The 11,380-nt window shown below is 41.5% G+C and overlaps 1 pseudogene; it reads right to left on the minus strand.

Annotated features, from left to right (window-relative positions):
* Positions 1 to 612: 612 nt before the first annotated feature.
* LOC120289362 lies at positions 613 to 2,345 on the minus strand (annotated as a pseudogene).
* Positions 2,346 to 11,380: the final 9,035 nt, after the last annotated feature.

Here is an 11,380-nt window from a genome sequence, read left to right on the forward strand (position 1 = left end):
AACTTGCGTTATGTTTATGCTGCACTTAATAGTCATAGACCTTCTATTGAATTGACATTTTATGAATATCTTTGAGATAAAAATGGTCATTGTGTGCTTGATGATACATTCCACCTTAAGCCCTTTTTGATGTTATGACAAAAGAGGGAGAATGGTATAATGTTTACATTATATGTGATGATTCACTTGATTTATTTCCCTTGTAGTATGTTTAGGGGGAGTTTTGCTTGAGGTTTTAAAAGTGATTTTGTCTTCACAGAAAAAGGGGAGATGGTTGACCTTAAATTAATTTTAATGATTCTAAAACTCACTTTTGTATATTTGTAATCGTTGCTAATCATTTGGATGTGTTTTTGTAAGTTTTTGCAGGTTGGAAAGGATGAAGGAAGGCTGGATCCAGTCTAAAAACATATCCAGGTTCCTCGCCAAGTGATTACAAGATAATCAGCTAAGATTGGCCGAATACCCAGCTTTGCAGTTTAGATTTTAATTTTGCTCACCCAACCCAAATGGGTGCTGAGCCATTTTTTGAATGGACAGTTGGAGGCCTCATTGGTTTTTTTTTTTTTTTTTTTTTTTAAACAGTCATTGAAGTGTTAATAGTGGCTCGGGGACTACCGGCCTTGATGGGGATTAGAGTTTGGGCCGAGGCCGATACATACAACTTGTAAATTTCAATCTTCTCAATGACTGCAACTTCTTCAACGATATCCTCTTCGCCTGCAACTTCTTCTTCGCCGAACCATCATCGATGCTTGCAGCCGGTGAACTCGAATCAAGCCGACATCAGCAGAGGCACCGACGCCGATGTAGGACTACACTGCCGGCTGTCGCCGGCCTAGGCCGGCGATGGCCAAGGCAAACTCGATTTCGAATGGCCTGTCAATATCCGGCCAAAACAGCATTAACAACTCTCAAACGACATAAGGAATACGCACACACACACAATAGAGAGAAAAATACAGAGAACTGACGGTGACGGCCTTTAACCGTGGGCAACACCTCTAAGGAAACGGTATCTCCAACGCAAGCACTCATCCATGGCCGATGCCGAAAGTTGAAGCATATGCAATGACATCGAGAAAAATCACCGAAAAAGCACAAAGAGGAAACATTTCAGTAATCGTGGAAGGATTCGAATGTCAATCTGAGTTTCCAAACATCGATTACACAATCCTTGGTTTACTATCTCGTTCTGGCAAATCATCAAACAGATAGAAGGCATTTTCAAATATAAATAAACTCCAGATTCGATTGAAATGCATCTCTCGACCTATACGTAGTAAATAAAACTTTCATTCGGCATTATTCATTGCAAATCGACCCGAGTTTTATACAAGTCACTCACGATTTCATGAATGAATATTTTATCTCAGCTTCAACAAAAACAGGGCAAAGTAGAGCGTTCGGAGCGAGGAGCTTACCTGCTTCGGGAATGGAGTCACCGTCTTCTTCTCTCTCTCTCTCTCTCTCTCTCTCTCTCTCTCCCTCTCTCTCTTTTCAAGCAAAGCTCTCTTCAGCTGAGCTCCTTCATGGCCGACGATCCCCCTCAACAAGAGCGCAGACTTTCCTGTCCATTTTGGCACTCATGTACATTGATTCAGCATGGAATGGACTGCTCTCACCCACAAAAATGAGTGTTTTGCAGTGCAAATTCTTCAAGTTGTCTGTCAGATCATGCCTCCTATTCATGGCCTCAAGAAAGCGCACGACATTCAGACTTTATCTTTCATCCAGCAACTTTCGACAAGTTTGAACGAGGTCGGATTTTGAACTGTGCATGCTGCAAAGAATTTCCTTACTGAAGTACCGCTGGAGAAGAAACTCCTTCAAGAGGTTCAGCAACACCTTGTTATAAAGCCATTCAGTCCATGAAGGTGCCTTGCAAATTGGGGAAACAAAGGTCAGACCAAGAACCCTCTCTTTATACTTGTGCGCAAAAGAGAGTCAGGATGTAAGCACTGGCCGTTACACCTAAGCACAGAACTTCCTTCAGCCCAAAGAAGTCGAGCACTTCGACGACCTGGTCCGCAAGGTCATCGGCACTTAGAAACACGACGTACAATTGAGAGCGACGTCGGGAGAAGTCATCAAAGCGGGCTTCTCCCGATCGCCGCAGACGAACACGGAAACTGAATCTCTGCTCGTCTTCACCGCATGCACCTTCCCTTCGAAAGGTACGGCGTCGACGTCGACGTGGACACTGAGTCGCTCAACTCGGCCATGGCTCGGCTAGCTCGAAACCTCAGGAAAATGCAGCGGAGCTCGAATCAAAGATATCGACCAGAACGGAGCTTGAAAATCTGAAACTCTCTCTCTCTCTCCAAAGGTTGCTTTCTCTCGGCCGTTTTTCCTTCTCTCGCTCGAACGGAATCTTTTTCCGTTAAGCCCGACTCCCCATACGCCGGCTAGCAACCTTCTAGAACAGTGGATTCGCTCGCCTCACCTGCCTGTGAGTCTCACGGACATTCTCGTTGGACCGTTCCTCCCTTCGCCGCTCGTCTCGTTCTTGCTCACAGGCGCGCGTGTGCGCCAGGGAGGAGAAAGGCAAAAGGGCCGGGCTTTGGAAACAACAAAATGGGCTGAGAAAAGGAGAAAGCCGAAGAAAAGGGTTGGGCTGGATTAAAAATAAGAAAGATAAGAGGGAAATTGGGCTAATTCAGGGATTAAGACTGAGTGGGCCAGGAATCTTACTAAAGGAACCGGGCCAGGCATAAATGGCCTACCCGAATTTCATTGTTATTATTATATTATCATTCATTTTTCATTTTTTTTTTTTTATATATGTTTTAATGTTCTTGTTTATTAATTTTTTGTTGTTGATATTTTTAACTTTTTATTGTTAAAGGAAAAATTCGAATGTCAACAATCTTTTCTTTATTTGTTTTTTCAATCGGCAACTCTCTTGCTTGATATCTTATTAGTGTTCAAAAATTTGGTTGTACATTTATAATTTGATTGGTACCAAATTTGCTCCTTTTGAATTTTCTTTCTACTTCACCAATTGGATGACTATAGTAGATTTTAAAAATTGCTTTAATTGTTGCTTTAGAGACACTTTGGAACATGCATACTTTGGGTGATTAATCTTCATTTTTCAGATTAAATTAAGGTTTTCCTATTGAATTCAGGTCTCCTATCTTTAAGCCAACGAGGAAGATGATGGTAAGCTCAGCAATCGCTCTCTTTTATTAAGGGCAATGTGTGGCAGCAATTCAAGCGAGCTCAGGTGATTTATCATCGCAACATTCGTGTTCATTTACTTGCATTTTTTTTTCAATTTATATTTGAAATATTTGTAACTAACATTTTACCAGAATAGAAAAGTAACCAGAAAATAGATTTGGAATGGAAACAAGAAACATAAAAAAAAGTAACTCATTGTTCTCGGGAACAATTTCTAAAAATAAGTACATTTTTTCTTTTCTATTTTTCTTTTGTACTTCTTCCTTGTTGCGGCCATCGCCGACCGCCTACCAACCGTTGGCTACCTCTTGCCGCTCGTGGTCATCGTTGGCAGCCGACCACTGGCGACAGTTGTCACCACTTGTATCCCACCGACCATCGCCCACAGCCCACCAACCAACGATTACCACTGTCCGTCAGCAGCCTACCGTCGCCAACAGCCACACGACTGCCGCATGACTGCCGCCCGTCGCCACACAACCGTCGACCGTTGCCGCAGGACCGCCGCCCACAGCCCACCAGCCATCGCACCCTCCCACGGCTGGAGGGCTATAGAGGGCAATCCGGCGGTCCGTGACTAAGAAGAAAAACAAATAAATACAAAAATTTATAAATTTCTACAAAATACATTTCTATTCTTTTCTATTCCAAGAATAGTAATTTTATATAATTACCAAGCACCTTATTTTACTCAGAAATTGTCGGTGAGATAAAAAGGCGTCAAGTCCAAGACTTGGAGGTCGAAAATGAGTTGGCGGTTTTCTTCTAATGACGTAGTCCAATTTTTAAGAAATTCATTAATGTCAACATAGTAAAAAAAAAAAAAAAAAAAACCGTGATTAAGAAGACCAAAAAACAAATAAATACAAAAATTTATAAATTTCTACAAAACACATTTATATTCTTTTTCTATTCCAAGAATAGTAATTTTATATAATTACCAAACACCTTATTTTACTCAGAAATTTTCTTGGAGTAGAAATAGAATAAAAAAACTAATTCTGAAAAAAGAAAAAAATAGTTCTTCGGAATAGAAACATTGCCATGCACACCCTTAGTTTCCCAAATGGTAGGTCTCTCGAGAGATTGGCTGAACGAGGAATGGTAATGTATAAAATGCTTAACTTATTCATGTTCTTGAACTCAGCCGGGCTAGCGTTGTTTTGCGGGGTTTTATCCTCGGTCTCCCACTGATAAAAACTCTCTTCCATAGACAATTCTTCTAAATTAACCAAGCTTTCAATAACTTCAAGCATGGAACACAATCTCAGGTCCAAAAATCTCAATTCTATTAGTTCACCAATTTCTTTGGGCAACTGAGCAATTCTAGAATTGAAGAAACTTAGGAACTGCAATCCTTTCAGCTTTTCAAGAGCAGTCACATTCTCCAGATGGCATCCATCAAGACATAGTTGTGAGGTTCTTAAGTAACTCCATCGACGAAGGGAGGGAGATAAAAGATAAGCCAATCAAGTCCAAGACTTGGAGCTTCTCCATAGATTCGAAAAATGAGTTGGACATTTTGAGAAAGTTTTCTTCTAATGACAGAAGCATCCTCATGTTCGGGCAGTCCAATTTTTTAGGAAATTCATTAATGTCAACATAGTCAAAAAAAATACTATAAGGCCATTGCGGTTCATTTTCTGAGATCATAATGTGACCATTCTTTAAACATAAAATCCCTTCTCCCGACCAAGAAGTTCTATTCCGTGTTAATAAATTTGTCATGCATAGAGATGGCCACGTCAATAATTATGTCATGCATGCTCAACTAGGCCCGGCCATCATTGCCTAGCAACAAAGAAGAGTCAAGGAGGCGACATCAATCCAAAATCAAACTCTTCCTAGTGTCTTCGATGGTCTTGCTGAATTTGTTATATAAATACAAGCCCATGCAGTAGATAAGGGCATCCCTCCATTTAGGCAAATCTCCACACTTAAACCTTTTAGCCACTGAGAGAATCATAAGAGGCAAGCCTCCACAATTCTCGACCACTCTATCCACGAGGATCTTAAATTCAGGGTAGATAACTTTGTCTCCCACTATCATTTAAAAAAGTATACGTGCTTTTCCTTGCTTAAACTCACCGAGTTGGAATTATGGATTAGTGCCACCGTCCGCCAGCAGCCTATTGTTGCCAAATGCCACACGATCGCCGCCGACCACTGCACGACTGCCGGCCGTCGCTACCGACGGCCGCCACAAGACCGCCACACACAGACCATTACCTACCGCCCGCAATCGCAGTCAATGGGCTGCAAGCGGCAATCCTGCGGTGGCGATCGGTGGTGACGGTCGACGGTCGTGCGCCGGTCGTGTGCCCGTCGTGCGACGGTCGTGCGCCGGTCGTGCGATGGACGTGCGGTGTTTGTGCGCCGGTCGTACGGCGGCGGTCGGCGGTCGACGGTCCGTGAGTGAGAAGAAAGAACAAACAAATATAAAAATTTATAAATTTTTACTAAACACATTTCTATTCTTTTTCTATTCCAAGAATATAAATTTTCTATAATTACCAAATACCTTATTTTACTCAGAAATTGTTCTTGGAGTAAAAATAGAAAAAAATAATTTAAAAAAAAAAAAAAAAAAATAGTTCCCTAAAATAAAAACGTTGCCATGCGCACCCTTAGTTTCGCAAATTGTAGGTTTCTTGAGAGATTGGCTGAACGAGGAATGGTAATGTATAAAATTCTCAACTTATTAATGTTCTTGAACTCACCCAAACTAGCGTTGTTTTGCGGGTTTTATCCTCGGCCTTCCACTGATCAAAACTCTCTTCCATAGACAATTCTTCTAAATTAACCAAGCTTTCAATAACTTCAAGCATGGAACATAATCTCAGGTCCAAAAATCTCAATTATGTTAGTTCACCAATTTCTTTGGGCAACCGAGCAATTCTAGAATTGAAGAAACTTAGGAACTGCAATCCTTTCAGCTTTTCAAGAGCAGTGACATTCTCTAGATGGCATCCATCAAGACATAGTTGTGAGGTTCTTAAGTAACTCCATCAATGAAGGGAGGGAGATAAAAGATAAGCCAGTCAAGTCCAAGACTTGGAGCTTCTCCATAGATTCGAAAAATGAGTCGGGCATTTTGAGAAAGTTTTCTTCTAATGATTGAAGCATCCTCATGTTCGGGCAGTCCAATTTTTTAGGAAATTCATTAATTTCAACATAATTAAAAAAAAAAAAATAGTATAAGGCCATTGCGGTTCATTTTCTGAGATCATACTGTGACCATTCTTTAAACATAAAATCTTTTCTTCCGACCAAGGCGTTCTATTCCGTGTCAATAAATTTGTAGTGCATAGAGATGGCCATGTCAATAATTATGTGATGCATGCTCAACTGGGCCTGACCATCATTGCCTAGCAACAAAGAAGAGTCAAGGAGGCGACGTCAATCCATAATCAACCTCTTCCTAGTGTCTTCAATGGTCTTGCTGAATTTTTTATATAAATCCAAGCCCATGCAGTAGATAAGGGCATCCCTCCATTCAGGAAAATCTCCACACTTCAACCTTTTAGCCACTAAGAGAATCATAAGAGGCAAGCCTCTACAATTCTCGACCACTCTATCCACGAGGATCTTAAATTCAAGGTCGATAACTCTGTCTCCCACTATCCTCTAAAAAAGTATACGAGCTTTTCCTTGCTTTAACTCACCCAGTTGGAATTATGGATCAGTGTAACCGTCCGCCGGTAGCCTGTTGTTGCCAATTGCCACACAACCGCCACCTACCGTTGCACGACCGCCGACCGTCGCTACTGACGGCCGCCATAAGACCGCCGCACACAGCCCATTAGCCGCCGCCTGCAATTGCAGTCAGTGGGCTACAAGCAGCAATCCTGCGGTGGCGATCAGTGGTGACAGTCGACGGTTGTGCGCCGGTCGTGCGACGGTCGTGCGGCGGTCGTGCGATGGACGTGAGATGGACGTGCGGTGTTCGTGTGCCCGTCGTACGGCGGCGGTCGGCTGTTGACGGTCCGTGAGTGAGAAGAAAGAACAAACAAATATAAAAATTTATAAATTTTTACTAAACACATTTTATTCTTTTTTCTATTCCAAGAATATAAATTTTCTATAATTACCAAATACCTTATTTTACTCAGAAATTGTTCTTGGAGTAAAAATAGAAAAAAAAATAATTTCAAAAAAAAAAATAGTTCCCTAGAGTAAAAACGTTGCCATGCGCACCCTTAGTTTCGCAAATTGTAGGTTTCTTGAGAGATTGGCTGAACGAGGAATGGTAATGTATAGAATGCTCAACTTATTCATGTTCTTGAACTCACCCAAACTAGCGTTGTTTTGCGGGTTTTATTCTCGGCCTCCTACTGATCAAAACTCTCTTCCATAGACAATTCTTCTAAATTAACTAAGCTTTCAATAACTTCAAGCATGGAACACAATCTCAGGTCCAAAAATCTCAATTCTGTTAGTTCACCAATTTCTTTGGGCAATCGAGCAATTCTAGAATTGAAGAAACTTAGGAACTGGAATCCTTTGAGATTTTCAAGAGTAGTCACATTCCCCAGATGGCATCCATCAAGACAGAGTTGTGAGGTTCTTAAGTAACTCCATCGACGAAGGGAGGGAGATAAAAGATAAGCCAGTCAAGTCCAAGACTTGGAGCTTCTCCATAGATTCGAAAAATGAGTCGGGCATTTTGAGAAAGTTTTCTTCTAATGATAGAAGCATCCTCATGTTCGAGCAGTCCGATTTTTTTAGGAAATTCATTAATGTCGACATAATTAAAAAAAAAAAAAAAACATAGTATAAGGCCATTGCGGTTCATTTTCTGAGATCATACTGTGACCATTCTTTAAACATAAAATCTTTTCTCCCGACCAAGGTGTTCTATTCCGTGTCAATAAATTTGTCATGCATAGAGATGGCCACGTCAATAATTATGTGATGCACGCTCAACTGGGCCTGACCATCATTGCCTAGCAATAAAGAAGAGTCAAGGAGGCGACGTCAATCCATAAGAAGAGTCAAGGAGGCGACGTCAATCCATAATCAACCTCTTCCTAGTGTCTTCGACGGTCTTGCTGAATTTTTATATAAACCCAAGCCCATGCGGTAGATAAGGGCATCCCTCCATTCAGGCAAATCTCCACATTTCAACCTTTTAGCAACTAAGAGAATCATAAGAGGCAAGCCTCTACAATTCTCGACCACTCTATCCACGAGGATCTTAAATTCAAGGTCGATAACTCTGTCTCCCACTATCCTTTAAAAAAGTATACGTGATTTTCCTTGCTTTAACTGACCAAGATGGAATTATGGATCAGTGCCACCGTCCGCCGGTAGCCTGTTGTTGCCAATTGCCACACGACCGCCGCCTACCGCTGCACGACCGCCGACCGTCGCTACCGACGGCCGCCATAAGACCGCCGCACACACCCTATTAGCCGTCGCCCGCAATCGCAGTCAGTGGGCTACAAGCAGCAATACTGTGGCGGCGATCAGTGGTGACAGTTGATGGTCGTGCGCCGGTCGTGCGACGGTCGTGCGGCGATCGTGCGATGGACGTGCGGTGTTCGTGTGCCCGTCGTACGGCGGCGGTCGGCTATCGACAGTCCGTGAGTGAGAAGAAAGAACAAACAAATATAAAAATTTATAAATTTTTACTAAACACATTTCTATTCTTTTTCTATTCCAAGAATATAAATTTTCTATAATTACCAAATACCTTATTTTACTCAGAAATTGTTCTTGGAGTAAAAATAGAAAAAAAATATTTCAAAAAAAAAAATAGTTCCCTGGAATAAAAACGTTGCCATGCACACCCTTAGTCTCGCAAATTGTAGGTTTCTTGAGAGATTGGCTGAACAAGGAATGGTAATGTATAAATGCTCAACTTATTCATGTTCTTGAACTCAGCCAAGCTAGCGTTGTTTTGCGGGTTTTATCCTCGGCCTCCTACTGATCAAAACTCTCTTCCATAGACAATTCTTCTAAATTAACCAAGCTTTCAATAACTTCAAGCATGGAACACAATCTCAGGTCCAAAAATCTCAATTCTGTTAGTTCACCAATTTCTTTGGGCAATCGAGCAATCCTAGAATTGAAGAAACTTAGGAACTGGAATCCTTTAGGCTTTTCAAGAGTAGTCACATTCCCCAGATGGCATCCATCAAGACATAGTTGTGAGGTTCTTAAGTAACTCCATCGACGAAAGGAGGGAGATAAAAGATAAGCCAATCAAGTCCAAGACTTGGAGCTTCTCCATAGATTCGAAAAATGAGTCGGGCATTTTGAGAAAGTTTTCTTCTAATGAAAGATGCATCCCCATGTTCGGGCAGTCCAATTTTTTAGGAAATTCATTAATGTCGACATAAAAAAAAAAAAAAAAAAAAAATAGTATAAGGCCATTGCGGTTCATTTTCTAAGATCATACTGTGACCATTCTTTAAACATAAAATCTATTCTCCCGACCAAGGCGTTCTATTTTGTGTCAATAAATTTGTCATGCATAGAGATGGTCATGTCAATAATTATGTGATGCATGCTCAACTGGGCCTGACCATCATTGCCTAGCAACAAAGATGAGACAAGGAGGTGACGTCAATCCATAATCAACCTCTTCCTAGTGTCTTCGATGGTCTTGCTGAATTTTTTATATAAACCAAAGCCCATGCAGTAGATAAGGGCATCCCTCCATTCAGGCAAATCTCCACATTTCAACCTTTTAGCCACTGAGAGAATCATAAGAGGCAAGCCTCTACAATTCTCGACCACTCTATCCACGAGGATCTTAAATTCAAGGTCGATAACTCTGTCTCCCACTATCCTTTAAAAAGTATACGTGATTTTCCATGCTTTAACTCACCGAGTTGTAATTATGGATCAATGCCACCGTCCGCCGGCAGCCTGTTGTTGCCAATTCCCACACGACTGCCGCCTACCGCTGCAAGACTGCCGACGATTGCTACCGACGGCCGCCACAAGACGCCGCACACAGCCCATTAGCGCCGCCCGCAATCGTAGTTAGTGGCTACAAGTGGCAATCTGCGGTGGCGATCGGTGGTGACAGTCAACGGTCGTGCGCCGGTCTTGCGACGGTCGTGCAGCAGTCGTGCGATGGACGTGCGGTGTTCGTGTGCCCATCGTACGGCGGCGGTCGGCTGTCGACGGTCCGTGAGTGAGAAGAAAGAACAAACAAATATAAAAATTTATAAATTTTTACTAAACACATTTCTATTCTTTTTCTATTCCAAGAATATAAATTTTCTATAATTACCAAATACCTTATTTCACTCAGAAATTGTTCTTGGAGTAAAAATAGAAAAAAAAATAATTTCAAAGAAAAAATAGTTCCCTGGAATAAAAACGTTGCCATGCACACCCTTAGTTTCGCAAATTGTAGGTTTCTTGACAGATTGGCTGAACGAGGAATGGTAATGTATAAAATGCTCAACTTATTCATGTTCTTGAACTCAGCCAGGCTAGCGTTGTTTTGCAAGGTTTTATCCTCGGCCTTCCACTGATCAAAACTCTCTTCCATAGACAATTCTTCTAAATTAACCAAGCTTTCAATAACTTCAAGCATGGAACACAATCTCAGGTCCAAAAATCACAATTTTGTTAGTTAACCAATTTCTTTGGGCCATCCAACAATCCTAGAATTGAAGAAACTTAGGAACTGGAATCCTTTCGGCTTTTCAAGAGTAGTCACATTCCCCAGACGGCATCCATCAAGACATAGTTGTGAGGTTCTTAAGTAACTCCATCGACGAAGGGAGGGAGATAAAAGATAAGCCAGTCAAGTCCAAGACTTGGAGCTTTTCCATAGATTCGAAAAATGAGTCGGGCATTTTGAGAAAGTTTTCTTCTAATGACAGAAGCATCCCCATGTTCGGGCAGTCCGATTTTTTAGGAAATTCATTAATGTCGACATAATTAAAAAAAAAAAAAAAAAACATAGTATAAGGCCATTGCGGTTCATTTTCTGAGATCATACCGTGACCATTCTTTAAACATAAAATCTTTTCTCCCGACCAAGGCGTTCTATTCCGTGTCAATAAATTTGTCGTGCATAGAGATGGCCACGTCAATAATTATGTGATGCATGCTCAACGGGCTCGACCATCATTGCCTAGCAACAAAGAAGAGTCAAGGAGGCGACGTCAATCCATAATCAACCTCTTCCTAGTGTCTTCGATGGTCTTGCTGAATTTTTTATATAAAC

This window comes from Eucalyptus grandis, chromosome 2 (genome assembly GCF_016545825.1).
Source record: "Eucalyptus grandis isolate ANBG69807.140 chromosome 2, ASM1654582v1, whole genome shotgun sequence".
Classification (NCBI taxonomy): domain Eukaryota; kingdom Viridiplantae; phylum Streptophyta; class Magnoliopsida; order Myrtales; family Myrtaceae; genus Eucalyptus; species Eucalyptus grandis.